Source organism: Porites lutea, chromosome 5 (assembly GCF_958299795.1).
Source record: "Porites lutea chromosome 5, jaPorLute2.1, whole genome shotgun sequence".
Classification (NCBI taxonomy): domain Eukaryota; kingdom Metazoa; phylum Cnidaria; class Anthozoa; order Scleractinia; family Poritidae; genus Porites; species Porites lutea.
Genome location: NC_133205.1, coordinates 38410513 through 38428993, shown reverse-complemented (window position 1 = coordinate 38428993; position 18481 = coordinate 38410513). Strand labels below are relative to the sequence as shown.

Here is an 18481-nt window from a genome sequence, read left to right as displayed (position 1 = left end):
GCAGTTTCAGGGTATAAACACAGGTCGGTTTGCAAGCATGGGTATCATTGTCATTTTCATAGCCATAAACAAGGGTGCTCGATAGTTCTATCTGATCGCTGATACAAGGAAGTGTACAATTCCAATACCCTTTTCTTGAATTGGATGCAATGACAGCAATATAAAGCCGTTAAAGATGCCTTGCAATAGATCAAAATGTATCAGTAGCAGGAGTTTCAGCCAAAACTGCTAAGGTTAAAAAAAGGCGGTGAACAAGTCATTCGACTTAAGGGTAAGATTTAGAGCAATTCATAATGCTCAGCTAAAACTAAGAAATACGTTTTAAAGTATAGCACGATAGGTAGTAGGCTTCGTTTTAAGAATAAGCAAACACTAGAATTACTTCTGCGGAAAATTCGAACTGGCAGCTCGTTCTCCCTCAGAGCAATTTATTTTTGAAATTCCAAAACAAGTTCACAGCATTTCAACGACTTTTGAATTACGGACTCTGCCATATTCATAACAATAATAGCCGGTACCAGAAATTTCAGTAAAAATATCAGCAAAAATGTTTCATTAGACGTGATTTTCTTTGAACAATATATAGGTTTCTTTTAAGCGCTAACTTCGCAAAAAATATTTATCATTAATGAAATCTGAATATTTCATATTATTGCCGATTGATATTTTTTGTTCTTTGCAAAGTTTCGCCGTCATCACGTAAAAAAGCAAAACTTTATGACGAGAAGAGCGTCATGGCTAAATGAGTCACTTTTGATTTATAGGCAAACAATGCCAGTGGGGGTTACTCCAGATTTCAAGTTACGTGGGTGATCGAATGAGGGCAAAAATCAAAACCCGAAAAAAATCCCTCGGGCTCCAGCAACAAAACCCAAAAAAGTCACGGGACCAAAAATCCCCCCCCCACCTCCAAAAAAAGTGAACAAATAAATATACCTGGTTTTTTGAAAACCGGGCTACTAAAAAATGTCAGTCTCTCACACTGATTGTTAATTTGATGGCCCTTGTTACTTGAAAAGTAAAATCTCACCTCAAAAAGAAATTATTGAATACATGAGCTTCCATTTGATAGAATCATCTGTCTTGAAAGTAACAAAAGTGAAGTTTTCCTCATTAATCTGGAAAATAAGGCATTTTAAGAAGCAATTTTTAGTGTCGGTGTCACCGATTGCAAAGCCAATTCCCCAGTTCACCCCATTTTTAATTGAAGCTGGTCTCCCAAAAACAATCTAAGCCAACACTGCTCAACAATACCAAGTCCTAAAACCAGCAGTTCAACTGCTTGCTGACTAGGAACATTATCAACAGGGTGGGTCATTGCTTGCATGCAAACAGCACAAACAAACTGCATAAGAGTGCAAAAACACATCAAACTTTACAACAACCCCACTCCCCTGGAATTTAACCAGGCTACCCCAAATGCATACCAGACGATAGCCCCGTGTCTGTGCAACAACATGGCACCCAGCCAGACACAACCCCCCCCCTTAATTTGAGTGAGACATTGACCTTTGAAAGACAGGGGTAGCCCCGGTACAAAAACTCAGCGAATCCGCCCTCTAGCACAAAGCATAGTCTTTACAACAACCCCACCCCCCTGGAATTTAACCAGGCTACCCCAAATGCATACCAGATGATAGCCCTGTGTCTGTGCAACAACATGACACCCAGCCAGACACAACCCCCCCTAATTTGAGGGAGACATTGAGCTTTGAAAGACAGGGGTAAGCCCAGGTACAAAAACCCAGCGAATCTGCACTCTAGCACAAAGCATAGTCTTTACAACAACCCCACCCCCCTGGAATTTAACCAGGCTACCCCAAATGCATACCAGATGATAGCCCTGTGTCTGTGCAACAACATGACACTTAGTTTGACGGAGGCCCCCCTCAAAAAATATTATCTGGGCCAACGGGGGCAACAGCCCGTCCCTATGGGACGGACTGTTGCCCCCCTCGTGCAAATTTTCTGGAATTTGCACTGATTTCTGTCACTTCCAGGAAGTTATTTGAAGCCCATGGTTAAGAGGTGAGGGTGGTTAGTCCTGAAAAGCGAGATTGTTATTTTTACACTAAAAGTATCAGGGCTTTAAGCAAATTAAGTTTTAAAAGATTGCCTGCAATGTGCTGGACTTGACTTAAGATTTCAGGCAACCCGGTTTTCAAAACTCCAGGTAGATATCTCCAATTATTGACCTTTCTGCATCTTAACTGTCAATTACTACTAACATTTTTATTTTTTACAGTGAAAGAGGCATTTGGATGGTGAATCCCTGGAGATAATAAATACATAAAAATAAATGTCGAATTTCCGAGCCTTAAAAATTTCCAAAAAGGAAAACAAGTTTGGTTGTTGTTTATTTGCAGAACTACCGCCCGGGAAACACGAATCTTCAGATTGTTTTGAATACCTGAAAAAGATCCCTACTTTAATCAAGCCACCTAAAGAAAATATTCGCCAAATTTTCCTAGCCAAGAAAATCCCGGAATCGATAACTTCAAACCCGAAAAAATCCCTCGATCATCCCCCGTTACTAGAAACCCAGAGTACCCCTCCTGGGCTTAGTAGAGTGATCGAAAATGCTGGTGGAGAAAAGGAGACCGAAGATTATTCCAATACAGCCCCAAAACGCTCGCATGAAAGGCGATCAAAGATCTCCAAGCCCTTTAAAGCTCCAAGTTGAGGTCAATACCAACGTGAAACCTGCTGGTGTTCAAATTGGATGACTTCTGAAACTTCCGGTTCATGGTTGTCTCAACATTTTGAACTTCTGCCTCACATTAATGATCCCAGTAAATATAATCGTAGTTAAGCCCTTATAATAGGCCGGTTATATACTTCCGCAAGTATCTATCATGATCTGAGAATGTTCTAGGTGTCAAATAGCTTCCGCATTTCCGGGTGAGCGATGAATAAATTTTGGCGATAACAATCGTAAGCCCCTTGCCAATTAAAAACTTTTGCTTTACAAAAAGGGGTGGGAGTTGGGAGAAACAAAACTAAATATACATTGTCTTGTATCTTGTGGAACAACTCAAAAATTTCTGAAACTCTCCGACTGTACCAGTCGTAGTTGGTTGGCTCCCCCAAGTTTGTATTCAAGAGGGAATATACAGGTTTGCCAAATTTTGATTTTTCTAACCCTGAAAGTACGTTTACCATTACGTAATGATATAGACAAGCACTGACTTCTGCTTTTCACCTACTGTTAATTGAACATACCGACTATGACAACTAATTTTGGGTTTCCCTTAAACGTCCTTAACTTTACTTGTTCTTTTAACTTAATACATAATAATACTACAAATCCCCCATCACGAGCTACTTGCCGCTCGAATTTGAGGGGTTATCTTTCAAAGAGCAACACTTCGTTCTCTCTAAGCTCGACATTAAGACATTTCTTGAACTATTTGCAATCCTTTTAATAGTCTTGGGAGTTTAAACAGTGCTACACCACACGAGATGAGGTTATAACTATTTATTACGAGTCCATTTTTCTTTGAATACTTGCATCAATCGAGGACGTCGGTGGAATTCAGCAATTTGCGATGCATTTTTCTTCTACTTCACAATAAGCATTTTCCAAATTATGTTATTATATGGAAATATCTAATGTCAAGTTCCCTCCGGAGCGCAAATTAAGTCAAGGTTCGCGAGGCTTTAAAATGGCGACGTGTGCTATGAATTACTAAAGTGCCCCTTTAAGTTGAATCAGATAAAAAAAATGGGTCTCAGTTTCTCTGTTTTCACGAGCGGGGAAATTAGTACAATGAGAATGTTTCGTGAATCAGCAGCATTTGCATGCAAAACCGTTTAAAAGATTAGTCAAGCGGTCTGCTGGTCTTTCAATTTTGAGTGGGGTTCCATAAATTAATTATGGTAAGAACAAATTCTTTGTTCCCTGGATCAAAGAGCTATCTTTGATGCTCCTTTTCGTTCCGTTGAACATTCATCCTAACCAGCGTGGTACAAATAGCCTGCGTAGCAAGTGTTTCCATGTAGTTTCGGAGCAAAGAACGTCAGGAACGAGAGCAAAGACCGGGAGAAAAATGGAGCGGGTAAACAAGGCCGTAGCCAGACTTCAGAACAAGACGAGGCAAGTTTCGAGCCCCGAAGGCGCGAGTTGCTAGGGGGTCTGAGGCTTCCCCCCCCCCCTCCCCTCACCAGAAAATTTTGAAATCTAGAGGCTCAGAAATGCTCTTGTAAAGCTTTTCCGCGAAATTTTTCTTCACAAAAGTCAATCTTGGGCAAGCGTAGAAGTTCACTTTTTTATCGCTTAGCGATACTGGTGCCAAGTTAATGACCATCTGCATTTTTAAGTATTGAAATGTTGTGACACGTATTATAACAATAAAATGAAACCACGAAAGTAGCCAACGTTTATGGATTTTAACACTTTTTTTGAAGTTAGTTCTTAGATGATATACAGAATCACGATCACTTATCAATTATCTGTTTCGATACACTCTCGCTTATGTTCTTCAACTTTGAGACAGCCATGTCATAATATTGCCATCTCTTATACTTGTAGGACTAAGAAGTCACTAACTTTCACGATTAAGAGTAGTAAACTTCTCCCTTTTCAGTTAGAAAAGTGAAAGTTTTTTTCCCCGTCGTTTATTCTTTACTGAAATCTAACGCAATCTGCGTGTGGCCAGAGGCATCCCATCTCTTTAAACAGAACGAACTGCCGTCAATTTCCGTTGGTTTATGAATGTACGCCAAAGCAAGCCCGTTCAGCCTCGCATTAGCCATGCTTGTTCTGGACCAGGCTTTTAGCCTGTTCAGTGAGCTGAAGTTTCTTCCAAAAAAAAAAAAAAGAAAAAAAAAGAAAGGCCAAAATCAAGATGAGGCAACTGCCTGGTCTTGCCTCATGCTAGCAACGGCCCTGGTAAAAGAGCAAAAATCTTGTTCATCGGCCTTTCTTTGCTCCGAAACCAAACGTAAACGCTTGATACGCAGGCGTACAAAGTACAAAGTACAAAATATATCCTGACCATATCATCTGTTTTAGCCCTTACTCTAACTCTACTCCCACCATATTTGATACATCTTCGTCATTGAATAGCAACATTTTGCCTGGTAGAAGAAAAAAAAAAAAAAGATCCTTAAAACAGTATAGAAGTAGTCCCTGGCATTTTTCCCATAACACATGTTTATGCAGACAGCAAATATATCACTTCACCTTGTTTATATTAGTTATACAGCGAGTACAAAAAGTTGTTTACGTCATCATCCGGACTGCACTTTTTTAGCATACAGTTATCACCATTGCTTACCATCAGAGTACATTCCACATAGCAAAACACGATTATATGTCTTTTTAATTTCTAATAAGAAATATTTTGCTTCTTTTCTGCAGAGACACAGAACTGTTCACCACATCAGCTACCCTGAGGCAGACACAAAGGCCGATCAAGATGATAAGGCATTGTTTATGTGAAGCCATTTTGTTATGTCTCTTGCTGATGTCTACGGAAGGTGCGTGTAATATTCCAATCATTTCTTATTGAAAATATCCATGGTATTAATTGATACCAAGCCTTTTTTATCCGATAAAAGATACCCTTCAAAAAAAGACAACTAAGTAAGAGCTATGGCATTCTTAGTTCAGAAAAAATAGGTCTGCCCTGCAGTCCTAGATGTGGCGAAAAAATGGTCCAGTGATGGAAAAAACCATATAGTTCGTGCTATGCTGGGGTGAGCCGGTTTTTGTTTTATTATTTGCTCTGTAATTCGCTGCATAATTTTTTCCAAATAGATTAAGAAATTATAGCTCTGTTGTGGTTCGATGCTCGTTCGTTGTGGTTAGTTACAATTAAAACCGTAAAAAAAATATGTCTACATGTAGTAGAAAATGAACATTCTTAACCGTGAGTTTGTCTTTAAAGAAATTAACCGTAACCGTAACTTTTCCTCTAGTCACAATTTTTCATATAAAGAGTGTCAATATTGTCTTTTACGAGCTTCCGTATCTTGAAGCCTATTTTGGCCTTTTTTTTCTATCCCGGAAAGGTAGTTAAAACCTTAAACGGATGAAGACTGTAAAAAGTAACGGCGAGACATCTACCGTTACCCGCAGAAAAGGCAAAATTTGTACCGTTAACCTTGATTTCCTCCGCTCCAGTGAGACCCTATTTTAAAGCTATTGTTGGGGGGGAAGACTGGGGTGATGACTGTTTTCGCTTTTCTCAGGCCGATCTTAGAGATTCGCGAGAGAGCTTGCTCTGAGGGTATCTCATACTGTGTATCTTAGTTTGTTAATAATTATTAAATAATACTTGCCACTGAAAAGTTCCAAAACGTTTATACAGATAGGGTAGTGTATCCTCTCCAACAAGCATTTTAAAATAAGACGTTTGGGTCTTTTAGTTTTGGGGGTTTTGAGGTTGGGTGTCCAGCGTGTGGTATCTCCTTTTGGCAGAACATCGTCTCGGATAGCTAGTAGGGTTCGTCTTCCAGGCCCCGTGTCACAGTCCTTTTACGTAATGTGGTTTTATGGGACCTAAAAAGTTCCCAGAACAAACCGTGGGCATTGCATTGACTACTATCGTGGGTGTGCTATCCTCTTTATCATAAGTACGCAAGCTAAACAAAGAGACCTTTAAGTATAGGAATTATTTTTTTTTTCATCTTTCTTCAGAATGCAGTGTTTCTGTGTGTTTACTGAGAATGAGTATGCGTATGAGTATGAATATAAATTCGAACAGGCTGCTTATCACACTGGTTAAGTCGCCCTGTCCACTTTTTGAGTGACATTTTATAATCATTTTCGACTCAGGAGTACCAAACTGCTCAGATCCTTGCATCATTTACAGTGCGACGTCTGAAATTAATGCCCTCGAGCTGAGTACTTCCAGAATCGTTCATTTAGTGTCAAACCTCAGTCGAGCAGTCGCTCTCGATGTACACGTTAAGGAGAAAACCGTCTACTGGAGCGACATTAATCGACATGTCATTCAACGGATGGACCTTGAAACTGGAGAAACTGACGATATCATTACAGATGACCTCGGTGTAGTTGACGGTCTTGCTGTAGAATGGGAAAGCAATTTGATCTACTGGACAGACTACAGTAAACACAGAGTGGAAGTAGCCTCCTTGAGTGGTTCTCTAAGAAAGTTGCTGTTTACAGAGGCGGTAGAGCATCCACGAGGAATAGCTTTGTATCCAAAGAAAGGGTAAGCAATTTGATTCTAAATACACGCAACAATCTAGTGGCAGAGTGCAATGGTGCAAAGTGCAAAACGTAATTGAAATGCACCTTTAACGAATGAATAATTATATAAGCGATCATTATATGATAACCGGTGCAAACGCATTGACTAGGCAATAGACTAGAAAACAATCGAATACTTACTCGCATTCTTCGACGAGAAGCTAAGACTCTCGTGGTTGGCGTGTAAAGGAAGCCTGAGAGAGAATCGAGTAGGCAATTTAAAAGTTAAAAATACTAAGAAAACAGTCCGTAGGAGCAGTAACTGTGATGCTCGTTATCTCGCCTTGAAGTACAAATTGCCGATTTTGGTCTCACCCAGGGTGTTTAGGAGGAAATGTCATTTTTGGTACATAAAGGTATTGCTTGTGATTGTGGGTAAAGAAATAATTATGCAAAGAAGTACTAAACAAACAAACAAATAAAAATCGTCACGATTTTTTTCAAATAAGACTTGAACCAGGTAGGGTTGGGCATGGCGTAGGCTCGGGCTTAAATTCTAATATTTCGATAAGCATCTCAACCTCTTTCCAGGTCTAAAATGGCTTTAGCGAACGTTGTAGAAAAAGGTGAAATTAATCCTTTTCAGGTTGATGTTTTGGACAGACTGGGGATCGACACCCAAAATTGAGCGAGCGACTCTCTCTGGCACAAATCGAATTCTCCTTATTGACTTAACCAGCTCCGTTCAAAACTGGCCAATTGCCATAATTTTGGATTATTTAGAAGACCGTATCTATTGGATTGACGCCTGGATGAATGCCATTGATTCTGCTGACTTAGATGGGAACAACAGACGAATAATAGCAAGTCAACTTCATCCATCCCAAAACATGCTTCCCTTTGACTTCACTGTGTATAACGGCGTCCTCTATTGGAGCGACTGGAATACTGACTCTATTGAGAGACTTAATTGGACAACTGCGGCTTATCTTGGAGGGTTTGGTATTCTAACGTCCGACCGAGTTTTTGGATTGGCGTTATTACACCCTTCGCGACAACCAGCCTCTGCAGGTAACTATAGCTCTTTACGATTCTCAAAAACTGGCGTATTAAGGCCATCACATAAGATATATCTAAGTTGCTTGATTCCTTTCATTTGCCAGGTAACCAGTTATGCAAGGTGAACAATGGTGGCTGCAGTCACCTATGCCTTTTGACGCCTGATGGATTTCAGTGTGCTTGTCCTGATGGCTTGCCTCTGGAACTAGATGGGAAGAAGTGTCAGACAGGTAGCAAGCAAAACATAGCAGGCGTAATTCCGATCGAGGCGCTACTCGTTAGGATTATAATCTCGTCAAGCACGAGGCGCGTGTACCGCGCGTGATGTTAGGGACCTGCAAAGTCGGCCAGCTCATCTATATTTGTATACTTGTACATATCGCGATGGTGTCCTCCCTGACGTCATCTAGTGTGTGACGTCACTGAGCATTATGTGTTTCAGGGCAACACCGAAGAGTATTTTGCATCGGTTTGCTTTTTTTTCCTGGCCGTTTTAGGAGTCGGTAACTGCTTTTTGCAATGAATTTTGAATGCAAATGCAAATGAAAGCGATTTTGGATAATTAGCCTTAAAATATGAGCGAAAATCGCGGTAACAAAACACGTTTTGCTCGCAGACGAGTTTATACCGTATCGGCTTGGTTGGGATTTCGTTCTTTAAATGCGATGAAATTCGTTTACGATGAGTTTTCACTGTCAAAACAACAGTCATTCTTCTGAGAAATATCTTTGAATTCATGTTTAATAGGGCTCGATCAACTTTATACAGGTCGCGCTAGCCGAAGTTCTAGGGGTTCTAGGGGTTCTATCCAAGGGTCCGGTGCGTTGACGGTCCTGTGTTCGAAAACGGGCAGTACGCATACCGGTACCTGTTTTTCTTTTTCTTTTTGTTTAGTTTTCTTTTTAGTTATTGCAGTTTTGTTTTGCTTCTTTATATAGCTAAAGTTTTTTAGATTTATAAATTTTCTTCCCTATTGACTTTTATTGCCCTTTCAGCTTCTTGCCGTTCCCCCGAAGTCCTTCGAGGTCCTGCGATTCACGTTTCTCTAGTTAGATTAATAAATTTCCTTCTATTCTTTATCATTTCCGGAACAAAGGGTGGTTGAACGGGTCTTGAGAAAATGCGACAGTTTCCCTCTCAACTTTGCGCTTGTGGGAGCGTATAATAAGTAGTGGTATAAAAAGAAATTAATATTGTGAATCAAAGTCTTCAGCGTTTACCTTCGAGACGAGAGTCGGCTGACTTACTAGTACACTTACTGGAATTTGCAAATTTACTGTAATAATAACTCCCAATCCAAAAAATTATGATTCGGTAGTAATCTGAATTTTTCTCACCAATGCCAAATTTTTTTTGTTGCATGATCTTTTCCAGTTTTATAGTTGATAAACGGCTTTTTCCGCAGCTGTTATGCCCTACCCTTTAACAGAAAGATTCTTAATGTTTTTCCTTGTTTCAGAATTCTCAAGTTTTCTTCTATTTGTTGCTGGAAAGAACATCATGCAAATGCAATTGCCTTTTCATTACAATACATCATTTAGAATTCCTCTGAAAACACCTCCTTCATCGCCTGTGGCTGTGGATTTTAATTTTCAAGACGGAAGAGTATACTGGACGGATGTATCACACAACACAATATCCAGATCGTTTTTAAACGGATCTTCACAGGAAATTGTTGTGTCCTCTCGCATTAAGAGTCCTCATGGACTTGCGGTTGACCCGTTTGGCCAGAATATATACTGGACAGACAGTACGGAAGTTACTATTGAGATTGCAACTTTGAACGGCTTGTACAGGCGCGTTCTCATTAATAAGGATTTACAAATTCCAGTAGATATTGCTTTGGATGTCACCAGAGGGTATGATATAGGTTTTAGTTTTTGGTTTTTGCTAGTGCTTCGCTAATTGGTTCACCTGGAATTCATTCCATTGTCGTGCTTTACAGTTATATCGTAAGAGTAAACTGGCTTGAGTTAATAAGATTATGTGTTTTGCGAATTCTAGTTTTTGGCATCTAATGACTGAAAATAGACGACATATTCCTGAAATAAAGAAACTATATAAACTGTTATACATCTTATTTCCAATAATATTTTGGAATTGTTTGACTGTAAATGTACGTTGAATGTTGTGGGTTGTTTCCATCTTCGGCACTTAATGCTCGTCATTTGATCCGTTGTATTATCTTGACTAAAAATATTCACAGAGAGGTGTTTTTACCGCTTGGCAGATTCATGTATTGGACTGACTGGGGAATTGACGAAAGGATAGAGAAAGCAGATATGGACGGTCAAAACAGAGTCACTGTTGTCGACTCAGGACTGTACTATCCCAATGGGCTTGCTCTTGACATTGAAAGAAACTGGCTCTACTGGATAGATAGAAGTTATGACAGGCTCGAGTTGTACGAGTTTCCAACTAACACTCGAAGACAAGTTATCTCAAGTCAGGTCTACCTGCGTCACCCGTTTGGATTGGCACTTAATCAGAATTATCTCTACTGGACAAGCCAGTATTATAATGGAATTTACCGGGCAGATCGACCAAACGGGGGGAATGTCGTTAAAATACTGTCCACCGAATCTCGACCGTATCTTGTTCATGCTTATGACGTGAATAACACGTTTACGCCAGGTATCTCAACCCAAATATGTCCGTCAGTGTTGCGTAATTCAAGGATTGGTATTAGTATTTGGGCATATAAATAAATACCGCTTATCCCAACCCGTCTCTAGAAGGGGATATTTTCTATTAGTGACGGCAGCGGTAGATAATGCAGTTTACCTATCCAAGTGGCCACGACCTTGAGGAGATTGTTAAAAGAGCTGTCCGATAAACGTCAGGTTACTATCTTAGATCACTAGCGGTTGATATGAATACCCAAGACCCGGCCAAGGTCCTTCGTCATCCCCTAAAAATGGCGGGCGTGTAACTCTCTTTGCAGTCACGTATTTACCAAAAAAATATTAACTGTCTACAGCCAAACCTGTATTAAGCGGACCTGCATTAAGTGGTCACTTTCTTTAAGTTAGTCCCTTGATTACTGTAAAGCTGACCTATATTAAGCGGCTACCTCTATTAAACGGTCGCGGCTTTCTTTCTTATACATTCTTACGTTTCTTAAACCTGTTCATCCATTAAGCGGTCAGTTGGCCATTCCCCTTGAGTGGCCGCTTGATGCAGGTTTGACTTTATATTATGACACAATATACCTTGTTCTTTTCAGTTACAGATGAATGTAATAACAACAATGGAGGATGTAGCCAGCTTTGCTTGCTAACACCACTTGGAGCAAACTGTTTATGTTCAGATGGACTTAATCTCACGGCCGATGGAAAAACCTGTGAAGGTACTTTACGATTTATTGCAGAAATTGACTTTAAATTGCTTTGAATGATTAGATAATCAGAAAAAGAGATAAATCTTGCAGCAAAATGCTTCACGAAAAACACACTGCGCAGTCGACCATGTAAATTTACCTAACTAGTTCACCTAACTAATTAACAGAAAAGGTTACCCAATCGGGCAAGATGTGATTTCCGTGCCTCATGGGCATCACCCAATAACAATAACAATAACAATAACAATAAGAGCACGGGTGCTCGTTCAAAATACGAACGTGCATTAAATCTCAAATTATAGTAATCATATCTAGTATTAAAAATTAAATATATAATCTATAATCTATGTACACATGAATATGAAAGATTATAAAAATTACAAAAAAAATTTAAAAATATAAAAATTACAGCTGAATTGATCTTAGCTTAGACTTAAAAATATTAACTTTATCGGCCAGCTTGACATCTTCTGGAAGTTTATTCCATAGCTGCGAGCACTTGTAAGTAAAAGAGTTCCTCATAAAATTAAGATTAAATTGGGAACGCAAAGATTAACACCATTTCCTCTTAAATTGTAAGACGTTTCTCTTATGCTAAAAAAGTCTCTAATGTATTACGGCCCTATATTCCTAATGCATTTAAATAATAGGATCAGAGATTGCTGCTTTTTACTACACTCTAAAGTGTCCAACCTACATATATTTGAGATTTCTTGATAAGACAATGATTTCCCGTGCCCTGTCAGTGTCCTTAATATATAATGATTGGCGTCTTCAATTTCACTGGCCTGGACTTTCCCCTCCTCTAACAGGAGGGGACTACAGTATTCTAGATCTAGATGTGGTAAAATATATGACGTCCACAGGTACAAAACGCTTAATTCTCCTAAGTGCGCCGGTATTCGGAGACTCCTTTTTTAGCTGACTAGAAATATGCTCTATCAAGAGTTTAACATGCTATCAAGCTCCACGCCCAAGATTCTAATAGAGGGAAGTTTAATAACGCCAGAACCAATCAAAGTTAAGTCAAAATCGTATTTGCAAAGACCGATCGGAAGGGCTTACGTCTTGGCATTGTTTATCAACAATTATAAAATAACTGAGATAGTACGCGTGATCTGATTGGTCAAAAACCTATGGTTTATTATACCGGTAAACCCATAGGAAAAGGCATCCGGACCACGAGCCATAAACAAAACCGGCTATTGATCTGCAAACAACGATTTTAGAAAGGCTAAAAAACAGAACAAGTTACTTACTCAGCCCTTCGTAATATTAAAAGCGTTGGTTTCCACATTTTATTACTGAGCACAATTCGCTACTGCCATAGCTTTAGAAGTTATAAAGTACAAAGCTGGAAAACAGTTTACATTTCACGACGATGCCAAATCGCAGAGAAAGACAACAACTGTGTGAATTTCTGGTGTAGAAAGTCTCTAGGAAAACTTAACCATGTGCCAACAAGCAACAAAACGGATAGTTTTAGCATTCTTGATTTATTTTATCTAAAACTTAAATTTCTTAATGAAAGAAATTGTTCCAAAAAGAGATCTCTGATCAAGATATGGTACAAAATCGGCCGCTGTAAGTTGTAAACAAGCTGCCAACGATGATGAAAAATGTCAGAGTTTCGGGCTGGTTTTTTCCAACATTTGCACAAATTATTCGGTGATATCGATGCCATAACCTACCTCAAACCACCTCACTTCACGAATCGACAAATATTAACGCCAATATGTGGCTACGGCAAAGAAACCTTTCTCCACCACTGACATATTTCCATCGGTCGCTGTACGTGCATATAAAGTTACATGCGACAACTTCGCAAATGCAGCCACGTCGTTACCGCAGCATTTCTTGATCATAATAAAGTCCAGAAAACAGATCTTAAACCACTGCGGCTTGTTAAAAGTGAATGAAGTCCTCTATTACAATAGCTGCCAGTTCCGTCTGTAACAACGAAATTCTTACGGATCGACTCAACAAAATACAGCTGTGTACAGTCTGATGTTCAATTAATTTCTACTTCTGTAGTAAACAAACCATGAACGTATTCTTTCATTTAACGTTCGCATAAATATGTGTTGACTTTTCCTGTAAAACAGCTTTCATAAGTTATCATGTAATGAGTGCAAAAACTCTTGTTTTGAAGTGCTGCTGTTTGTTGTTTGACTGAACTGAGTTTTGAGAAAGTTCAACGCCATTAAATCGTGAGTTATGATTGGCTTATGATGACTTTAGAGAGAAGACGTGACTTGATCACGGTACTAGAACCATATTTTTTACCTAAAATACTCCATTCTACTAAAAGTTATTTTATAAAAGCAATAGACCACACTTTCTATGGGTTTACCGGCGTGATAACCCACTTGGGATGTTGGGAGAACACTCGAAAAGCTTGTAAATCACTCGCCTTCGGCTCGTGATTTACAAGCTTTTCTCGTGTTCTCCCAACATCCCGCGTGGGTTATCACGCCGGTAAACCCATAGAAAGTGTGGTCTATTGCTTAAATAGTTTATATCGAAACATTCCGACAGGCGGCTGAGACCATGGTTCACAACAAATTGCAGGGCAATGGGCGAAACATCTGATGCCTACAGAGTCGTGTCATCAGCGTTTAATCTTAAAGGCACGTCCGAGACCGCGTAATTCAAGTCAATTATGAATATATGAAACAATAGTGGCCCGGGGAGGGACCCCTGTAGAAGCCCCGCCCTCAACTCTAAATAACTTGAGCACACACCATGCAAACAAACCCTCTGTTTACGACCCAGTAGATAGGATGACATCAAACTCAAGGCGGACAATAGTTCTTTAGAAATCCAGAGAGGTTTTGTGACAAGTGGCGACAGAAACTGTGATAAAGTTGATCGTACATAACTTTTTGATAGACCTTTGACAACGCCGTGAGGACTGACACAGGGTGATAGTTCTCTTTTGGCGTTTCCTCATCTTTTTTGAACAAGGGTGTCAAATTGCCGCACTTCCATTCGTCTGGCCAAGAGCAATTAGCAATCAAAAAGTTATTCAAGCGTGTAATCTCCTCGGTCATGACTAGTGCCGAGAGCCTCAAAAGACGCGGTGAAATGCCGTCGGCGCCAACCGCCTTTCGTGGATTTAAATTATCCAGAATCTCTTTCACATAACTGGAGCTTACTGGTTCAAAGGTGAATGGGTGTTCCAACACCTGTCTTGACTCAATCTCAAGAACACTCGGGTGATCACTAAAATTCTCCACGCTGCCGCGGTGGGTTTCAGGTACAGCAACCGACGCGAAGTAGTTATTGAACACCTCCACCACTTCACTGGGCTCCGTCAGAACTTTGCCATCCTCTCCTAATGTCACACTGTTCTGTTTGGAGAGGGACGAGTTAGGGAGTGATGGCTTCATTTTTGCCAGAACTCCCCAGAGTTTTTCGCATTAGATGTTGCATTACTACAAAATTCCTTGATACCCTTTCTGTTTAGTGAGATGACTTAATTACGCTGTTGCTTATACGCAACCCAGAGATTGTTAGTTGGGTTCTTCCTGTAGCGTTTAAAGAGCCGATTGCGCCAGGCAATTTGCGTGTTGAATTTCAGATGAGATCCAGGGTAATTGATCACTGTGCACCCATTTGTTCTTGACCGGCGCATCTCGGTCAAGAATGTTCTTATAGAGAGCGCTCCAGTGACCCCAGATATCGTCCACATCCGAGAAACAACACACCGTGCCCCAAGGAGCGTTTTTTAACTCGGTCACTGGAATTCCACGTTGTCAAAGTTCTTCATGCTGCGATATTCAATTAAGCGTGGCTTTGGGTGTGAAAATTTATTTTTCCCAACAACAAAGACCAGATCGTGATCGCTTAAACCAAGTTGCATATTACCCGAAGTTGTGTAGCCTTCTGCGTGACTGACCAGAATAACATCAAGTAAGCTCTTTGCTCTATCTGTTACCCGTGTGAGCTCCGTTATTTTGTTTTCGAAGCAAAATCGATGGCATAAATCAACTAGATTTTTATTAGGAAGTAGATTTTCGACAAAATTCGTGTACATATCTTGGTTAAAATCCCCAATTAAAAGGAGTTCCTTTCGGGTTTTATACATCAGTTCGGCTGCGCTGGACATCGAAGCCATAAATTCTAACTCATTGCATTTGCCTGGCGATCTGTAGCAGCCGCAAACAAGAAAGCGGCCATTGTTAACGTCCTTGACATCCAAACATATAGATCCCACCTCCCTAGGTTCAAGCTTAGCTCCTCGATATACAGACAAATCAGCTCTGAAATACACCAAGAAATCCTCGGCCGCCTTTCTTTCGCTCTCTGCGTACGAGCCTAAAGCCAGGTTGGGCGAGTAGTGTTGTAGAGGTCGTAGAGTCAATTTTACATTCGGTGATGAATAAAATATCAGACATTCTCTTTCCGAGCATCTCTTTCACTTCATCGATTTTGTTGGTGATGCTCTTGGTATTCAAGTAGGCTAATTTTAGATTAAACTTGTAGTATCCACTAACATTAGCCATGTACCAGGATAACGAGTCCGCGTGTCCGAGTCATTCCAAGACAGGCTAGTTTCATTTCCATTTACCATGCTTGGTGCGGTGTCCGAAATACAGGGTCCAGGGGCGTCCATAAAATCCTCAGCTCCCAGTTGGGGCAATGAAAACAGCGAGCAGATCCAGTCGATTTCAGGATTGCTTAGGTAATAATGAAAAATACCCCTTGACATTTGGAGACATTTAGCATGTGACCAACAAGAACATTCCCTACACAAAATGGCGTCCTGGTTCTTTCGCACTGCTTTCCCGCACTCCTTGCGGGGGAATTTTGAAGGCATAGTTTTACGAGCAGGGCCCGGATTGCTATGAACATCTCCACGTAGGGCCAGACGGCTCACTTGAAAGCTACTAGGGCTCTTGGCACTGTGTGGAATTCTGGCATTCAGGTAGCGGTTCACTGACGGTTGCCTCGGCCGTGTTTCGTGCCAGATCGAACAGCGATTCCAAACGGAGCTTTACGGTAGGAAAACGCAGGAATGCTTACACCAACGCTCACGTCAAAAGGCAATTGGGTACTTGGACGATGCAAGAGAGTGGTTCTCACAGAGAAAACGTTCAAATGGCCGAGAAATAGAGCTAAGATAGAGCAGCTCAGAAAGGTGTGGCCGGCCGCCATTATGCTAATGCTAATGCTAAACCTCCTTCCCAGGGCCAGTTTTTTTAGAAAATGGAACAGAAACGTCCTGGGGACGAGGTTGGAATCAACCGCTTTTTTGCACAAAGTGATTTTGGTTTTACTCATATAATACAGTCCCCTTTATCCGCTCTTATTTTGTACTTTTTGGCCAATACCCAGCCACCTTGACACCATGCTTGGTCAATAAACACTCATTTCAAAGTACAAGGCAACCTATCGACATGAAAGAACAATATTTTATCAGTGTTTTTTTTTTCTTCATTCTAGCTCCTCAGCAGTTTTTGCTGTTTGCTGATGCTACATATGGTAGAATAGTGAAAGTACTTCCTCATGATCCCCAACAGCGTGTACAACTGCCTTTATCAGCAAGCATAATTACCCGACCCGTTGCCCTTGGCTACGATCTCGTAGAGGACCGAGTGTATTGGACAGATGTTACAAGGAATACGATCTCTCGTTCATTTCTGAATGGTTCTATGTTTGAGGTCTTGTTTAGCCAAAACGTGCAGACGCCGGATGGATTGGCCGTGGATATTGTCGGAAGGAACCTCTACTGGACTGATACGGGAACAGACAAGCTGGAAGTCTCTAAACTAGATGGTTCCTATCGGAAAGCTCTTATAGCAAGTGGTCTAGACCAACCGAGGGATATTATATTAGATGTCAGTAAGGCGTAAGAATTGAATTCCTTTTCTGTATAATGTCTTTTACAACACTTAGAGAATGACAATGTCTTTGTCATATTCTCTTGACACTGTGTATTGGGATGACTGTTAATCACTTATGTCAAAAATACCCTACCACCAACAAGAGAATAGGAAAAGAAAAAAAAACGTCGTTGAACTAGGTTAACGAGCAACATGTTCCGCTAATAACACACCGCACATACATAGAAATTAGACAAGCATTTAGTGTTAAAGACTCTTCATTATCAAGCAAAACTTGTTCGTTTTGATAACGCTGTAGGTTCTTGAATCCACAGGATCTTACAAACAGGCATGGCAGAGACGAACATTTTGTAGGGCTCTCGAAACACGTCAACGTAAATTAATCATTATACATCTGCGACCGAATTGAAAGGGTGTCCTTCATGGTTCCCTTAATATGGCTGTCCCTGAATGATTTAAATGCTAATCATTGCAAATTGTTTCCAGACAGCCATACTACTGTATACATGTACAAGTTCCAATAAAAAACTGTCAGTCTATGTGACAAAAATTTAAGACTTTTTCCTTCCAAATGTGGGATTTATGTCTTCTATAATAAAAAGAAAGCAAATTAGGTAACCCTATTTGTACCGTCCCTTCAAGATTTTTCAACTGTAAAGAAATTTTCAGGCTTTTCAGTCCTAGTTAGACTGTCAGTCATTTTCAGAGAAGTAAAATGTTCGCCCATCAGAATCCTATGTCCCATTGCATACTTTGGCAGGTAGCAAGTACAATTTATGTTGAAAACTCTCGATGCCCTGATTCCTCCTTGACAAGTTTTAAGAGAAATATTTCCACTTGATTGTGTCTCTGTTTTCCTTTTTCTTGCTTATTTTCATAGAATCATGTACTGGACAGACTGGGGTTTCAATCCGAAAATAGAGAAAGCTAATATGGCTGGTAAAGAGCGAAGTGTATTGATAGATTCCGTATTGCATTGGCCCAACGGTCTAACACTTGATAAAGACACCAATAGATTGTACTGGGTGGACGGAAGTTATCACAAACTTGAATACTTGGATCTCGATAATAACA

The 18481-nt window shown here is 40.3% G+C and overlaps 1 pseudogene; it reads left to right on the top strand.

The window, feature by feature from the left end:
- The first annotated feature begins 4049 nt into the window (after window positions 1–4049).
- The window catches only part of LOC140938347 (uncharacterized), a 26069-nt pseudogene continuing 11637 nt past the window's right edge, over window positions 4050–18481 (top strand).